The sequence below is a fragment of the Biomphalaria glabrata genome, chromosome 7 (assembly GCF_947242115.1).
Source record: "Biomphalaria glabrata chromosome 7, xgBioGlab47.1, whole genome shotgun sequence".
In the NCBI taxonomy this organism is placed as follows: Eukaryota; Metazoa; Mollusca; class Gastropoda; family Planorbidae; genus Biomphalaria; species Biomphalaria glabrata.
In genome coordinates this window covers 22,131,096-22,148,040 of record NC_074717.1, presented here as the reverse complement: position 1 = coordinate 22,148,040, position 16,945 = coordinate 22,131,096, and the positions used below count along the sequence as shown (strand labels likewise).

The following is a 16,945-nucleotide window of genomic DNA, read 5'->3' as shown; positions in this document are numbered from 1 at the left end:
CACCTCTACCCAAACCTTTCGAGTGGGGAAGGTCCAATATATGTTTGTAGAAAAGTTTGTTAACAGAATCAGTTACTTATCTATTTGATGTAAGCTTCTTATTGATATTTTAACCAACCTTTATATCGTGTTGTCCTTTTTCTGGTATGTTGGCCGATTGGTTGGTGTGTGTGTGTGGGGGGGGGGGGGGGTCGATTACATCTACTGTCCTGCCAACCCATACCCTTTGAGTGAGGGGGGGGCGGTCCACTTTTTATGCAGAAAACATAGTTTATTAACAAAATTAGCTTAATATCTATGTGATACTTGAATCCTAAATTAAATTCTACTCTAAATTTTGTGTATTCTTAGTATTCAAGAATATATATATATATATATATATATATATATATATATATATATATATATATATATATGTGTGTGTGTAGTGGAGTGGATATCTTTTTAGAAAACACCGGCCACCTCGATATCCACGTGACCCTTCACCCTAGATGGCACCTTGTGTCCGCGCATGACAAGGCAGACCAACGTGGGCACTGTCCATTCGACCGGCATCTCTTATCGCTGTAATGTCCGTATGTTACTGGACCTAAGTTGTCTCCACTCCCTTTTGTGCTTGGTTCTACACCATGTGTTCACGTATGGCTGCAGGTCTTTAGTGTACAATAAAGTTTGGAATTGTCCTACGAGTTGCCTTCGTCCTTTAGTTTGTTCTGTGCCAAACCCACCACAGAAACTTGGTAGCACGAGTGGGGTCAGGAAGAGAGACTACACTGTGGGACCAGAAGTCATCTCAGAATCTGCTTCCTCACAACCGAAACTAAGAAAGTGACAACCAGATGTAGATGTCAACAAGTAACAGTTAGTTTTTTCTCGTTTCTGTACTTTCAAATATTTTCTATTTTTTGTTTTCTTCTTTTTGTTTCAGGGTAGTTAGATTTAGTTTAGTTTATTTTAATATAATTTGCTTATATTTTCTTAATTGTGATTTTACTTCGCTTGAACATTGTTTCTGTTGAGATAGATTTCGTTATTAGGTTACTATTATTGTTAGAGTTTCTTAAGACCTGCAGCCAGATGGAGGGAAATATGGTGGAACCTAGTTCAGTGAAGGGGAGAGACGTGGGTCCCATGTGCAGTGGAGGAGAGCCGGAGGGAATGGAATGTGTCACTAAGGGGATGTTGACTCGACTACAAGCTGAACTTGAGGCATTGAAACTGGCCTGTCAGCGCCCTCATTACATCATAGAACCTGCTAGAAAAATTAGACATTTCAGTGGGGAAGGCAGAAATGATGAAGTTTCAATTGAAGATTTCGTCAGAGAAATAAGAGATCTATGGGAACTTCGACCTTACCTCTCGCCTCAAGAGAAGACAGCAACCATCATTGCGAATATAAGTGGTCCAGCTAGAGTAGAGGTAGATCTTCAGCCACCTCATATCAGAAGTAATCCAGAAGCTCTGCTCGACGCACTTACCTCTGCGTTTGAAGTAATCATACCGGTGCGAGAGGCAGAGATGGCATTTCTGATGTCGCAGCAAAGAAGAAGTGAGTCACTGCTCGAATTCTCTCACCGACTATTTAAGGAGTTCACAACGGCCATAAGACAAGAAAAAAGAGAAGGAATAGATTGCTTCAAGGAGGAAAGATTGAGGGACCAATATGCCTATGGAGTCAGAGATCCAGAACTTCGCAGAGAGCTGTTTAGGTTCATAGTGCAACATCCCCAGATAAGTTTTCAAAGTCTACGAAACTATGCATTCAAGTTGGAGAACCAGAACAAAGATGCAGCTCGAGCCCAAGAGCAGTGGTCTGAGGTTCTCTTAGCAAAATTGGCCAAGTTAGAGAAGCAACTTGAAGAGATAAAGGGGTCAGGCTATAACATTCTGCTAAGTTCAACTAACGCTAACTCACTCTCTAGTCAACAACACCAGGGGTCTGGTTATAACAGTCTGCCAAGCTCAACTAACCCACTTTCTAGTCAACCACATAGTCAACGCAGACCAACACAAAGACACACGAAACATAGCAACCAAAACAGAATTCGACCAACAGCACCGCCGGGTCTTGTGTGGTTAAGGACGAAGAGAGGATTCTTCCCATACACTGATGATGGATCACCAGTCTGCACCCAGTGCTGGGAAGCTGGACATGTAAGGCGTCACTGTCAGCAATCACCACAACTCACAGCGGAGGTTCAATCTGTGAGCAACAGTGAACCCATTGTTTCACAGCCAACCCACCAAGTAGAACAACGAACCAATGAGCAACAAGCTGATGCAATGTACAATACAGATGCAAGTCACTCAATTCAAACATCGAGAAATAGAAACTTTAACTCTGGGCAGCCAAACAAGAACAAGCATAACAGAGTCCGGATGCCAGATAGACAAAGAAGAAACTACAAGCATTTTAACCAGCCACAAAGACGATTTCGCTCACTGCTCCCTATCACACTTCCTACAGCTTCCCAGTCATTATGTTTAGAGAAAGACAGACCACTCTGTATGACCGATGGAACCAGCACGTTACAAACTGGAAAGATGTTTGTCGTCCCAGAAGACACTGACAAGAAACAGTTGTTTCGGTTTTCAGAAACCTACTAGGCTGAACGCCCCGGGACGGGTCGTTTCAAGCTAGGGGCTCTGTAGTGGAGTGGATATCTTTTTGGAAAACACCGGCCACCTCGATATCCACGTGACCCTTCACCCTAGATGGCACCTTGTGTCCGCGCATGACAAGGCAGACCAACGTGGGCACTGTCCATTCGACCGGCATCTCTTATCGCTGTAATGTCCGTATGTTACTGGACCTAAGTTGTCTCCACTCCCTTTTGTGCTTGGTTCTACACCATGTGTTCACGTATGGCTGCAGGTCTTTAGTGTACAATAAAGTTTGGAATTGTCCTACGAGTTGCCTTCGTCCTTTAGTTTGTTCTGTGCCAAACCCACCACATATATATATATATATATATAAATATATATATTTATATATATATATATATATATATATATATATATATATATATATATATATATATATATATATATATATATATATATATATATATATATATATCATGGACTTAGCCAGGATTTTTTTTCGGGGGGGGGGAGGGGTCTGGGGGGGATTTTTTTCTCCCCCCCCCCGGACCCCCACCCCACCCCACGAAAAAAAATGTATATGTATTTATGTGTGTGTGTGTGTACATAATCTTCATTACATTCTGACCCTTCATTCTTTTGGAAGACGTTTATTGTGCTCTAGAATAGGTTCTTCAATGAGTTAGTGAAAAAAATTGTAGATTCCCGCCATTACTAGCAAGGGGGTCTGGGGGAGCGCTAGCAGCTCCCCCAGCGCGGGGCGAAGCCCCGCTGCCAAGCACTATTTCTGGTATTGAAAGCCAACAAAATGCATATTCTGAGGTACCTACACTGCATTTTCCTGCTATTAAAAAGTTTTATTTCAAAAACCTAATGTGCTATTCTTACTGACTTAGACCCTCCCGCGCCGTTCGGCGCATTTGACGTCAAGCTGTTTCCACAAAAATCTGTCACTGGTAATGTCTGAAGCCTCTTCCCACCTGCCATGAGGACCTCCATGAATGTGTGGCGTCATGTTGTACTAGGATATCATCGCAACTCTTCTTATGCGTAATTCTTTTAGTCGCAGAACATGTCCCGCAAACCTCATGCGACGCTCTGTCACAATCTTACTAAGGGGTCGACTCCCAGTTCGGCATAGGATTTCCTTGATTTGGACCTGATCTCTATAACTGACTCCTAAAATCTGTCTTAGCCATCTTTGTTGAGCCACATATAGTGTTTTTCAATTTCGGCAGATGACTATTCAGTGCACTTTATTAATGGAGCCCCGCCACTGGTAAAAATGTGTAGTCTTTCTTGAATACGCTCTTGGAATTAAGTGACTGTAGTTTGCTTTAGATTTTATATCGAGAAGGGAAGTTTTATCGTCAAAATCATCTGTTGGGGGTTTTCCACCTCGAAATGCTCTGTAGGGGGATCTTAAACTCAAAATCATCTGGAGGGGTTTTAAACTTTAAAAAAAAAAGCCATCTGTAGGAGAGGGGTTTAAAACTCAAAACCCCCGATTGGATTGGCTACGCTCAAATAATTTTAGTGTGTAATTTGCTTTTTTTTTATATTGAAGAGGTATTTTTAGCATCAAACCCCCTTTTGGCAACACTCATAGCATTTTGAGTGCGTAATTTGCTTTTTTTTTTTACACTGAAGATGTATTTTTTAGCTTCAAACCCCCTGGGGGGGGGTTAAACTCAAAGCCCCTTTGGCTACGCTCATAGATTTTAGAGTGAGTAATTTGCTTTTATTTATATTGAAGAGGTACATTTTAGCTTCAAATTCCACTGGAGGGGAGTTTAAGCTCAAAACCCCTTAGACTACACTCATAACATTTTTAGTGTATAATTTGCTTTGTTTTTATTATTAAAGAGGTATTTTTTACCTTCAAACCCCGCTGAAGTGGGGTTTAAACTCAAAACTGAGTCAAAACCCATTTAACTACGCTCATAACATTTTGAGTGCGTAATTAGCTTTTTTTATATTAAAGAGGGGGTTTATCGTAAATTTTAGACGGGGTTTTAAAATCAAAATCTTCCTTAACTTTGCTCTTGGAATTAGGGGATTTTCGTTTTCGTTTTCAAAACCCATTTAGCTCATAACATTTGGAGTGCGTAATTCGCTTTTTTTGTGCTCTTGGAATTTGGGGATTTTCGTTTGCATTTTTTTTGTTTTGTTTTATAGAAGAGGGAAATTTAACTGCAAAAACCCCAGGTAGGAGTTTTAAACTCGAACCCCCCTGGTAGGCGTTTTTAAACTCAAAACCCCCTGGTAGGGGGTTTTAAACTTAAAATACCATTGGTTGTGCTGGGGCAAGTGATGGTTTAGTATTAAAATCTCACCTAAAATAAACAAAATCAAAGCAAAAAATCAGTCACTAAATTCCGGGGGATTTCATTTCGGGGGGGGGGGTTGAGCTACGCCTATGATATATATATATATATATATATATATATATATATATATATATATATATATATATATATATATATATATATAAACGCTTCAAAGACCAGCTTGTGCGCCAACTTGCCTTAGCTGACATAGAAGAGAGCACCTGGTTGCATGCGGCCTCATAATGACTCAGCTGGAGGTCACTCACAAAGGCCGCGGGATACACATTTGAGACCAAAAGAAAATCCGCTGCCGAGGACAGACGTAGACGGCGAAAAGAAATTCTAAATCGACCACCTGCGGACAATGGTTATGCTTGCCCTGGGTGTGGCAAAATATGTAGGTCACAGCTGGGGCTGCGCAGCTTCGGGAAATACTGCATTCTTCACTAATCTTCGGACTCGAAGTCAAGCCTTATTATTGTGTGTGTGCGTTTATACATAGGGTGAGGGTTTACTGGGCGTTAGGGTTCGGAAAACAACCCCCGCCCCTCTCAAAAGTTCTGGATCCGCTAGTGAAATAGACAATGGCAAGGGCAGGACGAGGGTCTCGGTTTAAGAAACAAAATGGCCAATTTCCAATAACTATTTGCCTCTATATAAAACAAATTACTTATTTGTGATGTGTATTCTTTTATACGAATTCTTAAAATTATCAAGAAACTTGATTCCAGGTATCTAGTCTCTTTTACTAATACCATTTAGAAACTTTAGCCCTGCTATTCATTTTGAGAACAAGCTATTTATAGATTTATTCGTAGGCCTTATTATCACAAAAGATGTGTCTAGTGGCGTCGCTATGTTCTGTTTCACCCGGTGCGGTTAGCTCAGGGTGCCCCCCCCCCCCCCGAAATCAACTTTGGGTGTCTCCTCCTCCCCCCCCCCCCAATAGAAATTCATTTTGTTGAATCAATACAGTAAGCTGATTACATATTTCATCGATTTTTGCACAAATGTAAAATTAGTCAATTCTATTTGAAAATCCCATTGTTTATGACATTTTTCAATAGTTTTGCATATTTTACAATTTTACAATGTATATTAATTAAAATCACCTAAACATGTTTCCTTTGTTAGATTTTTAGACGGAAACGGTAAAACATTTTGCTGTGTTATTCAAACTTTAACTGACATCTAATGGGGAAAATGTCAGTTTGCCGCCACCTTAGTCATCTATTGGTCACGGGGAGCGCTTAAAAATCAACCATCGAGGTCCCGGGCGAAGCCCAGAGCACCAAGTATTTTTCAACATATTTTACCTTCAGAAACTCGTTTTTTTTTGTTTTTTATAAAGTCTATCATATACAATTTCTACTAGAAAGAAATTTGCAGGTCAAATAAAATTCAATTAAGAAGAGATGAACGGGCCGTATCTGAAGTGTGTGGGAGACATTTGAGGCAGTGTTTCTGCTAAACTTTTTTTTTTAGGAAATCGTGCTATGTACATAATTTGAGACTGTTTTGTATAACCGAAAAAGTTCTTTCTGGAGATAGTATTAGAGAGGCATCAGGATACCTATGCATCCAGCAAGTTGGTCTGTAGAAGCACCATTAGCTCATCCAAGCGTTTTCCTTCGTTCTCAGCTTGTGTCGTCTTCGCGTATTTTCCTTCCCGTAGTAAGAAGAGCTCATGTCAATGTTAAATTACAACGGAGTGGGACGTTCCGATAAAGAAATATTTTCTTGGAATCACTATTTATACTAGTATTAAAAAATGGCTCCAACAAGTCTATTAAAGAAGGAGGCAGCATTGGCCAATACTATTATACGAGGGATGTTCAATGGACATATAGCGCAAGTATGCACTGGCGGATCCAGAGGGGGGGGGAGGCGGACGAACTTTAGTATAGGATTCACACAATTTGTATACGAATTTATTACTTATGTTAAAAATATATATAAATTATTTATATTTCAACCTATTTTTAGATTATTTCGCCCCCCCCCCTCTAGTATGTTGGCCGATTTTGTGGGGTCGAGAGGGGGCGATGGTATCAACCCCGCCCCCCCCCCCTACACTTTCGAGTGGGGGGGGCGGTCCAATTTGTTTGTAGAAATCACAGCTTGCTAACAAAATCAATTAAATATCTATATTATTAAAACTTGGTATTGATATTTAAACCGATCTTTATGTCGTTCCCTGTTTGCCGATTGGTGTGGGGGGGGGGGGGGGGAGGGCGAATACCTCTACTGCCCTTCCCACCTAAACCCTTTGAGTGGGGGGGGGGGCGGTCCGTTTTTATGGAGAAATCATAGTTTGTGAACAAAAATAGTTGAATTAATATATACATTTTATATTATGTCGCTCCCTTTCTGGTATCTTGGCCGATTCGGTGGGGTGAGGGGGGGGGGGGGCGATTGCATGTACTGCCCTCCCCACTCTAGCCCTCTGAGCGCTGGGGAGGGGCGGTCCTATTTTTGTGGAGAATCATAGTTTGTGAACAAAATGTGTTGAATATCTATATAATATAAACTACGTATTGATATGTGACCCATCGTATATTATGTCGTACCATACTCTAATCTCAAATTGTATCATTAGTAAATTTAAATGAAAAAAGGTTGTACCAGGTGGGAGGGGCGATACATGCAATCGCATTTCCCCCATCGGAAAAATCAATACTTTTTCTTTTTGTATTATAGTTAAGAAATTACAAAATAAAAAAAAATCTGTCACTAATATAATTTATATTTTATATACACTATAAATTAAATTCTTATATCGAGTCGCCCCACCCCTATTCTTTAATGCCAAATGCAATCTTTAGCAGAAATTATTAAAGGAGCGAAGATTAATCGTTTTCACTCTACCGCCCTTCCCATTTCCAGACGGAGTTTATATAATTTCACATGAATTTATCATAATTATTTTAAGAAAGACTTTAGATTGGAAAAGTTAGAATTCAAACGAAATTTTTCAGTATAAAAGTCATGATTGAGATGAGTTCTAAACTCAAATAATGTATTCATAGTCGCCTTTTCCCAACCTTTACTCAATCTGAAATTTTGTAGTTAAATAAATTTGGGACTATAACTCACAATTTACACCTTGATTTTGTTAAATACTATTTATCGAATTTTTTTTTTCGGCGGCGATCCTCAATGCAAAATCTATATATGTGGGGTATCCTATCTTTTCAAGGAACAAATCAGTTTTATTTGCAATGTATTATGGGCCTATAAATTTATATTAGAATATTTTTCAAGTACAACATTATTCAAAAGGTCCTTTTTTAATAGTATGAATAATGAGCTTTAGGTCAGGAGAATACGTTTCTGCAGTGAGGAATGCAAGAAAACGCTTTTGGCGTCGGGGCTTCTCCCCGAACTCCATTGATGAATAATGAGCTGTAGATGTCAGGAGAATGCGTTTCTGTAGTGAAGAATGCAAGAAAACGCTTTTGGCGTCGGGGCTTCGCCCCGAAGTCCATTGCTGAAAATGAGCTGTAGATGTCAGGAGAATGCGTTTCTGCAGTGAATAATGCAAGAAAATTTTTTTGGCGTCGGGGCTTCGCCCCGAACTCCATTGCTGAAAATGAGCTGTAAATGTCAGGAGAATGCGTTTCTGCAGTGAGGAATGCAAGAAACGCTTTTGGCTTATAGCTCTGCCCCAGTTGTTTTGTTTTTCGCCGAAGGTTGAGAAATGATATATATATATATATATATATATATATATATATATATATATATATATATATATATATATATATATATATGTAGTGATGGGCAAAAGTTAACTATTATAAAAAGTTGCTAACTTTTAGTTTAACTAAAAAAAATTAGTTAAGGCCAAAGTTTAATTAAAAAATAAAAGTTTAGTTAAAATCCTAGTTTAATTATTTTTTTTTAGTTACAAACTAAAAAGTTTAATTACAAATTTTACAAACTTTTTTAACATACATACCAATAAATATTTAGATCTATGTAATTTGGAGAATATATATAATGAATAATATAGAGAAGAATAAACAAGAGGGGGCACAGGTCACTAGAAAGCCTTTTGACCTTTACCCTATAATGGCCGCTATTCCCGCCTTTTCAAAAAAATACACGTGTTCATTATATTTCTAGCAAGTTTCACTGCTTGATAAATCCTGATTCTATAGATCTACATTTTTCAGCTTTTTATTATACACCAGTGTGTTCTTATATAGCTGCAGGCAAAGAATTTTGCTTTACTATAGATCTAAAAGAAAAGTCGACTCTTTTTATTGAAAAACTTTTTACTAGATCTAGACTAGAGTTAGAGTCAAGTGACGTCTAGTCTATTAGTATTATTAGTTTAGTCTATTACTACTGAATACTTATAGGTTATACTACTATTAGATCTAGATCAATAGTCATAATAGTCTATATATTTAATTATTTTAGTCTCTTAGTAGATCTATTAAGTAGAGTCTAACTCTTAGTAGTCTTAGTCTTAAATCTAGATGTAAATTTAAAATTATAAGTCAATATTATAGATCTATTAATTGAAATCTATATTACTTTACTTTATTAGACTAGAAATAGATCTAGTATTAGTTTAGAGATTCTTGTCTATAACTATAATATGTAACTATTCTAGAATTAGAGTCTAGATTAGATTGATTAGATCTAATGATCTAGATATATCTAGATTACTTATTATACTAAGACTAAGACCTAAGATACAAATAATAGTCGTCACTATACTATCTAGATCTAATACTAAATTAACTAAATCTAGACTAGATTCTACATCTACATCTATGATCTACTTCTATTATAATTATACTTATATCTACTATCTAGATCTATTAGATCTATATCTAGTATTATCTACTAGAGTATATAGATCTAAATACCCATACTTAGATCTAATTATAATCATAATTATAATAATCTAAAATCTCTAGATCTAGAGTTACTAAGATATCTACTAGACTCTATCTAGATTTTAGATCTAATAGTAGTAGTAACTAGTAGGCCCTATTTCTTAGATTTTTTTTAGATTAAAATATTAATTATTTGATCTAGGTCTAGGTCTAGTAGCTAGATCTAATTCTAGATCCAGATTATAATTCTGATCATTTCGTTTGTAGAAGATATTAGATCCAGAATATTCTAGAATCTAAAGTTAGTTAGAGAGTCAACATGCAGTTTTATCATTACTTCTAAAAGGTAACTTTTAATACTTATATTAGAACTTCGACAATTACTTCTAATTTCTCTCTATAATAATATCATTCTAATGATTCTATTAAGATCTATATCTATCCCATAAAGTTCATAAAGACATTTAAATCTTTTTTCATGTGCACAAACATTTTGCTAAAGAGATTGGTTTTGCTTTATACTTTATATTTTCATGTTTGGCTGTTTCGTCCTTAAAAAAGGTCAAAATAGTTAGTAAAAGTTTAACTAAAGTTTTTTAGTTTAGTTTAACTAATTTTATCAATTTGTGGTTAACTAAAAGTTTAATTACTTTTTTTAGTTCAAACTTAGTTTTAGTTTAACTAAAAAAAATGTAGTTTAGTTCCCATCACTATATATATGTGTGTGTGTGTGTGTGCGCGCGATGTACACACGTTTATGCATAGGGTTAGGGTTTACTGGGCGTTAGGGTTAGGGTTTGGAAAAAAATCGCCCCCCCCCCCCCACTCCAAAGTTCTGGATCCGCTAGTGCAAGTATGTCTTAAGATCATCTTCATGTTTAGTAAGAAGACTTGCCGCGAACTTTTTAGTTTTTGTCACACAAAGGTCGTCACTATAACGATGTTAAGACACTTGAGAGAATTTCGACCATTCTGACCATTCAAAAAGAATCACGTCAGTAGAGACGTTTTGAAATGTTTTCTTCAAAAAGTTCTTAATCGATATTTTTTGCAGACGCCTCAAACAAAAAAAAAGGTAAACATTTTAAAAGATCCTTATAAGTTAAAGACACGAAGTCTTTATATTACAATATTTTAACCTTTTTAACATTGATAGTGACATTTCACTGGGTTAATATTCAAAATTTGATTGATAACTACAATGAAAAGACAACTTTTTAATTATGCCCCTGTAAAATAATTTGAATTGCTTCACCCTCTCCCCATAAGTCAGGGCATCGCGCCCTCACGTGAGAACGTCGGCCCTCTTCCCAAGGGGTGCCCCCACCACAGCTTGAGGAAAGCTGCAGTAGTTTATGCGAGTTTGTACTGCCGTTTAAACGGGGTACACTCCAGAATCACATAGTTGAAGAGGCATTGATGTTTTTTTTTAAAGAACCCTTTGAATCGATCTTGCTGCTAACATAGAAAAGTTCTACTTGGACGATAAAACGATGTCACATAATTAATAATTTAATTAGTCTTAAAATTTAGTAATAAAGTCTCTTTCGCCTAATTAATATTAAAATATAAAATAAAAACAATGCAATTACAAACAATGTTTGTTCTTTTAAAAAACTGCCTTTACGCCCCCCATTGTTATCACGTAACTTTTAGGACATTTGTACCAATGAAAATAAAATATATACATTAGGGCCTAAAAAATATCTATAGATCTAGATTAGTAGGCCTACAGTAGATATGCCTAGACATATTTGGATATATATCTAGAGATTTATTTATTTATTAATCCGCTAGGTTTTGGCGATATTCAATTTTTCCATTCGGACTTTTATTTTCTAGTTTTTGCCAATATTCATTTTTCCCTCTAATGGGTGTCTCCCGGTGCGAACCCCGCCACCCCCTAGTGACGCCACTGGATCATCATCATCATATGTCTAAGACTCTTAGAACTCTAGGCCCAAGGAAGCTTCCCGCCATCTGCATGTCTGAACAAACTTCTGTCAGGGAACATCCAAGCAAATGTCAATGATTACATCCTTATTACCGATGCCTTGTATCCCGCTCAGATTAGAAGTGAGCTCAAAAGACGAGTACACCGGGGAAACTTGCCCATGTACCACAGCAACTATGCAGGTGTCCGGCATAAAAGAGGGCCATTGAGGAACGGGATATGGATAGTGACATGTTTGTTGGGGCTTTCTTCTTTCCTTGCCAGTGCAATGGACCTGGTCCTTAGGCACTCCAACGGGGGATCCGTTTTACTTCACTATTGGCCAAATCGTCTCCCCTAACGATCATTTCCAACAGAGCACCACTGTGAGGCTGACAAGCATCTGCCGAGATAGATCTATTTACATAACAGCCAAGGTGATCCCAGATAGATCTATTTACATAACAGCCAAGGTGATCCCAGATAGATCTATTGACATAACAGCCAAGGTGATCCCAGATAGATCTATTGACATAACAGCCAAGGTGATCCCAGATAGATCTATTGACATAACAGCCAAGGTGATCCCAGATAGATCTATTGACATAACAGCCAAGGTGATCCCAGATAGATCTATTGACATAACAGCCAAGGTGATCCCAGATAGATCTATTGACATAACAGCCAAGGTGATCTCAACAGTGGTTTCGAGTGGCGTAGCTAGGGTGTAGGATGCCTTTCAACCCCCACTCCATCCATAAAAAAAAAACGAAATAAAACAGTGAAAAGACACGAATGTTAAGATTTGAGAGCCTCCCGGCCGTGGACGGTACCGTCATATACAGGTTTGTTCTATAAACCTATATTTATTTACATGTATGTAGGTTTGTGAGCTATGCATAAAACAAATCTCAGACATTAAAATTGAACTTTTTTGAGGGAATGAAAATAGTGTATTATATATCTGTTTAATTAGCAGACCGAGAATCTATATTGCAAGGAAAGAATCGAGAGTATTTGGTTTTAAAAAATGAAATATAATTTGATTATAATAGCATAATCATTTTATCAGCAAACTGACGGCACTACCAGATCTTGAGCGGAACCAAAGACAGTGGCCGTATGCTGGTCGCAGGTCTTCAGGATGTCCACGGAACACTGGACAGCTATCTTGGCACTCTCACAGGTCACTTGTTGAATGGATTTCGTCTCCATCTCCTTAGCGAAGTCATACTTAGTGGTCAAGCAGGACTGTAACACTAGCGGGTCCTTGGTCAGCAGCGTCATACAATCTGTTTTGAAGCTGGGGTCATCGCAGATCATATTCATCGCCTTAGCAGTGTTGTTTATATTGAGATGGATCAAAACATCTTAACATCAAATACAAAAACAATTAATTAACCAGTAAGTTAGCCTATCTATCTATCTATCTGTCTATCTATCTATCTATCTATCTATCTATCTATCTATCTATCTATCTATCTATCTATCTATCTATCTATCTATCTATCTATCTATCTATCCATCCATCCATCCATCCATCCATCCATCCATCTATCTATCTATCTATCTATCTATCTATCTATCTATCTAACTGACTGTCTTTCTTTCTGTCTGTCTGTCTGTCTGTGTCCTCATTGACTCATTGTTTTTCTATCTATGTATGTATGTGTTTCGATTACTTGTTAATTGACACCGGGTCATCTCATCTACAATGCAGCTTGAAGCCTTGTAGTAGCCTTCTCTATTGTTACAGAAAGCACTGAAGTCCTAAAAAAAAAAAAAAAAAACTTACTTGTATCCAAACTAGCAAACTTTTATTATTGTGAGCTGGCGCTCCTAGATCTAATTTTTTATCTATTTTTATCTTTATTTTAATTTGTAATTTATATAGGCCAGGGCTATGATGTTTGTAATTTAGTGTCTTTTTAGTTTATATAGTTCAGTGCTGAGTATTTTGTAGTTTCCGCTATTTATAATTTTCTGCTAGTTTTAGTCTTTTTCTGTTATTTGTGTTTTACTCGTAGAGGAAAGTAGTTTTTAAAAAAGTTAACTAGTCTTAGAGCTGTGGATGGGTTAGTTCTGCTTATTTTTGTCTTTGACATTAGTGTTGGATTGGTTGTTATTTTTTTTATTTCGGTTTATGTGCAGGTCTGTAAATGGTATAGAGCCTCCATGTGAGTTTAGAATAGAAATAACTTTTTATCTTCATTTTTGTATTTTTGTAAAATTAAATTTTAAGATTTTCTTTTAAATGCTGTTTAATTTGGTATATAATGGTATGTGGACGTGTCTTTAGTAATTTGCTAGATTTTATTATAGCGTACGGCTCGGTACAAATTGGGGAAATCAGTAGTCCAGTTTAGTTTTAGGTAATTAGCGTGACGTCATGCTCTCCGATATGTTCGCGCTGACCAGTTATAGCTAGCTCCGGAACCACGTTGAGCTCTCTTTTGTCTTGACCAGTGGTCAGTGCTGACAGTGGTGCCGTTATAGTTATTTAATTGTAGTGTCAATTTCAGCTGGAACCGCCTGCTATAATTCCTGCCTGTCTGCCAACTGTTTGCCGCAGTTATCACTGCCAACTGTTTGCTGTCGTTATTTCCACTGCCTGGCAGCCTTTATTAGTATATTACTGCCACAGTTAAGCTGTCTGCTGTACTGTTGTGTTTAGTGTTGGTATTTTTAGGTGTAATCTAGTAAAGATAGTTAGACATTTGGGTTTCTTATTAGTGTTGGTAGTGGTATAGTCAGGTTGATTAGTTTTTTATTTCTAAGTTTATTTAGTTGTTTCTGTAAAGTTTTTTTTTTTCGTATTCATCTATATTTTTATTGCTTTGTAAGTTTATTGTAAATAAAGTGTATATAAGTTTTGTTTTATAAATTTAGTTTAGTTTGTTCTTTTAGTTAGCTAGATTAGTTTAGTTTAGTCTAATTGTGCTGTCTGGTTGCTTAGGCGACTCTAGCCCCTTGGTCGCAGACCGAGGTGCACAGATTGGGCCCACCCAGTAGAGCTACCACCTGCCTACTGTAAAAATAAATGAATAAATGTTGAGCAGCAGATAACACAAAAAGGCCTCACTCAGTAGCGCCACCCTGACCTGCTCACATTATGTTTTTAGTTTTGTTCGTTCATGCTTTTGTAACTTTAGCTATAAGATATTTCTTTTTGAAAATCCGATTTCTTTAACAACTTCCTCGTGTTTGAAATTGGTTCAATCACTACTTTTAATAATTATACTGTATGCACATTTATTGATACCATTTTTAAAACATGAACATAGGAACTGCTCGTTATCACAAAAATTATCACATGCCAATGTAAATCCGATTCTATTATAATTTGTTTACAATATGTTTGAAATAGACTTATAGACAAACATTCTGAATAGATATTTCCGAAAACGTGCTTTTTGGTTCTTATTAATATTCTATGCAATGTTTATGGTGTAGGGTAGAATGTTTACAAAAAAAATGCAAAGACTTACCGCTCCACTGAAGCTGATGGCGCCACTGCTTAGACGGAATTAATTTGCTGATCTGCGCCATAGTGAAACCGTTCTCTGTCATGCACCTGACCATCGTGGCGTTCAGTGCCTCACCGCGACATGGATCTGTGACCGCAGGGGCCGCCATGCTCAGGCTGATGGCGAGAAAAACTATTGCTGAAAGTATTTTAAAAATTGTATTAGAAGATCTAGGAGCTGACGACAACATAACACAGTCTTCGAAAACAGCATTAAGTCTTCGCTTTGCCTGCACAGGCCAGGACACAATGTCATTGTGAGGGGATTTAGCATTTGTTACCATAGGTGCCTAGTACAAAGGTTCGTGCCGAGTACAAAGGTTCGTTCGTTTCCGACATCTTGGACGTTCCTACAGAAATGACGTTTTTTTTTACGTCCCATCCCAAACTCCTCTAAGAACTAAGGAAGGAAATAGAAGTTAACACCGTGACGGACGGTCGCTGCCCCCCTTTCCCCAAAGGTCATAATAAGATAATATAAGATAGGATAAGATAATCTTATTGGTCCAAAGAAATGGAAATTCAGTAAGACTACAATTACTTCTATAACAAGAATAATATATAGATGCAACCACGGACAACATTTACACATGAGAATACCTTAGACACACTCACGACCAGCGCTTTATGAATTAGGCTTCTATCCTTCTATGTACTTCTCTGTGACGACAATTGACCCTGAAATACCCTGACTGAAAGTGGGATAAAGGAGTTTTCAAATCTGTTTTAGCCTTAATGGAGAGGAGCCGACCACTTCGTCCAGATCTGATGTAACTGTGGTTTGATTAATGCAAATTGTCGTTGAGAATTTTTCGTGAAAAAGTTTTTCAACAGATGGTAGCCGTATTCGGGTGATATTGGATGCTTTTTAATAATGTTTTTGTGAAAGCGAAAACACAAACAATTAGAGGTACATTTAATATTCCATACGCTAGCACAAATTTGAACGAGTGCTCTTTCTTCCCTAGGGCAAGGAATGGGTTGCCTGAATCCGCCAGGAAAACTAACGACTTAGCAGAATTTTGGTCACTGATTAACATGCATGACTAGATTGAAACACGAAATGCATAGGACGTAATTATCTTCTCTTTTGAAGTAACGTCTGTGATATATAAGATAAGAAAATTCAAGGTTTTTACTTGAGAGACATTCGAAACTCGAAACCAATCATGTTTTGACAATCAATGAGTAACTTATGTCTGTACACCTTACACGCGTTTAATGACGATAATAATATTTCTAGAAAATTATGATCTAAAATAAGTCAAGGATTGATTAAAGTTGTTGATGTCACTCTCACCTGTACAAATCAATAGCTTGCCCATTTTGCTGTCGTCTATCGTACAGTGTTGTGGTGTGAATGAAACCAGTTCTATCTATACGATCCAAACACAAGACAACATTTATAGCAAGCCTTATTGCACAGTAGGAAATGTTTATCTTTGTAGGACTTTCCCAGTCAGAAGATAGACTATAGAAAGATAAGATTTAAATTAGCCGCAGTTTGTCTACGTAGTTGAGTTGTTTATATTTTATATACACGCACATTCAAAGAGATAATTGAAAGACACACACACGCACAATGTGTGTGTGTGTGTGTGTGTGAAAGAGAGAGAAAGAGAGAGAGAGGTAGAGGCGGAATAGAAAGTAATTTGTATCTTTTAATTTTCAGTAACGAACACATTGTCATTGATAAAGT

The 16,945-nt window shown here is 37.3% G+C and overlaps 1 long non-coding RNA gene across 1 annotated transcript; it reads right to left on the bottom strand.

The window, feature by feature from the left end:
• Positions 1–12,736: 12,736 nt before the first annotated feature.
• LOC106053839 (uncharacterized) lies at positions 12,737–16,708 on the bottom strand. The gene is made up of 4 exons (XR_008779000.1): positions 16,547–16,708; positions 15,209–15,385; positions 13,403–13,490; positions 12,737–13,090 (listed from the first exon to the last, which is right to left on the bottom strand). It is a non-coding gene; the product is annotated as an uncharacterized LOC106053839 (long non-coding RNA).
• Positions 16,709–16,945: the final 237 nt, after the last annotated feature.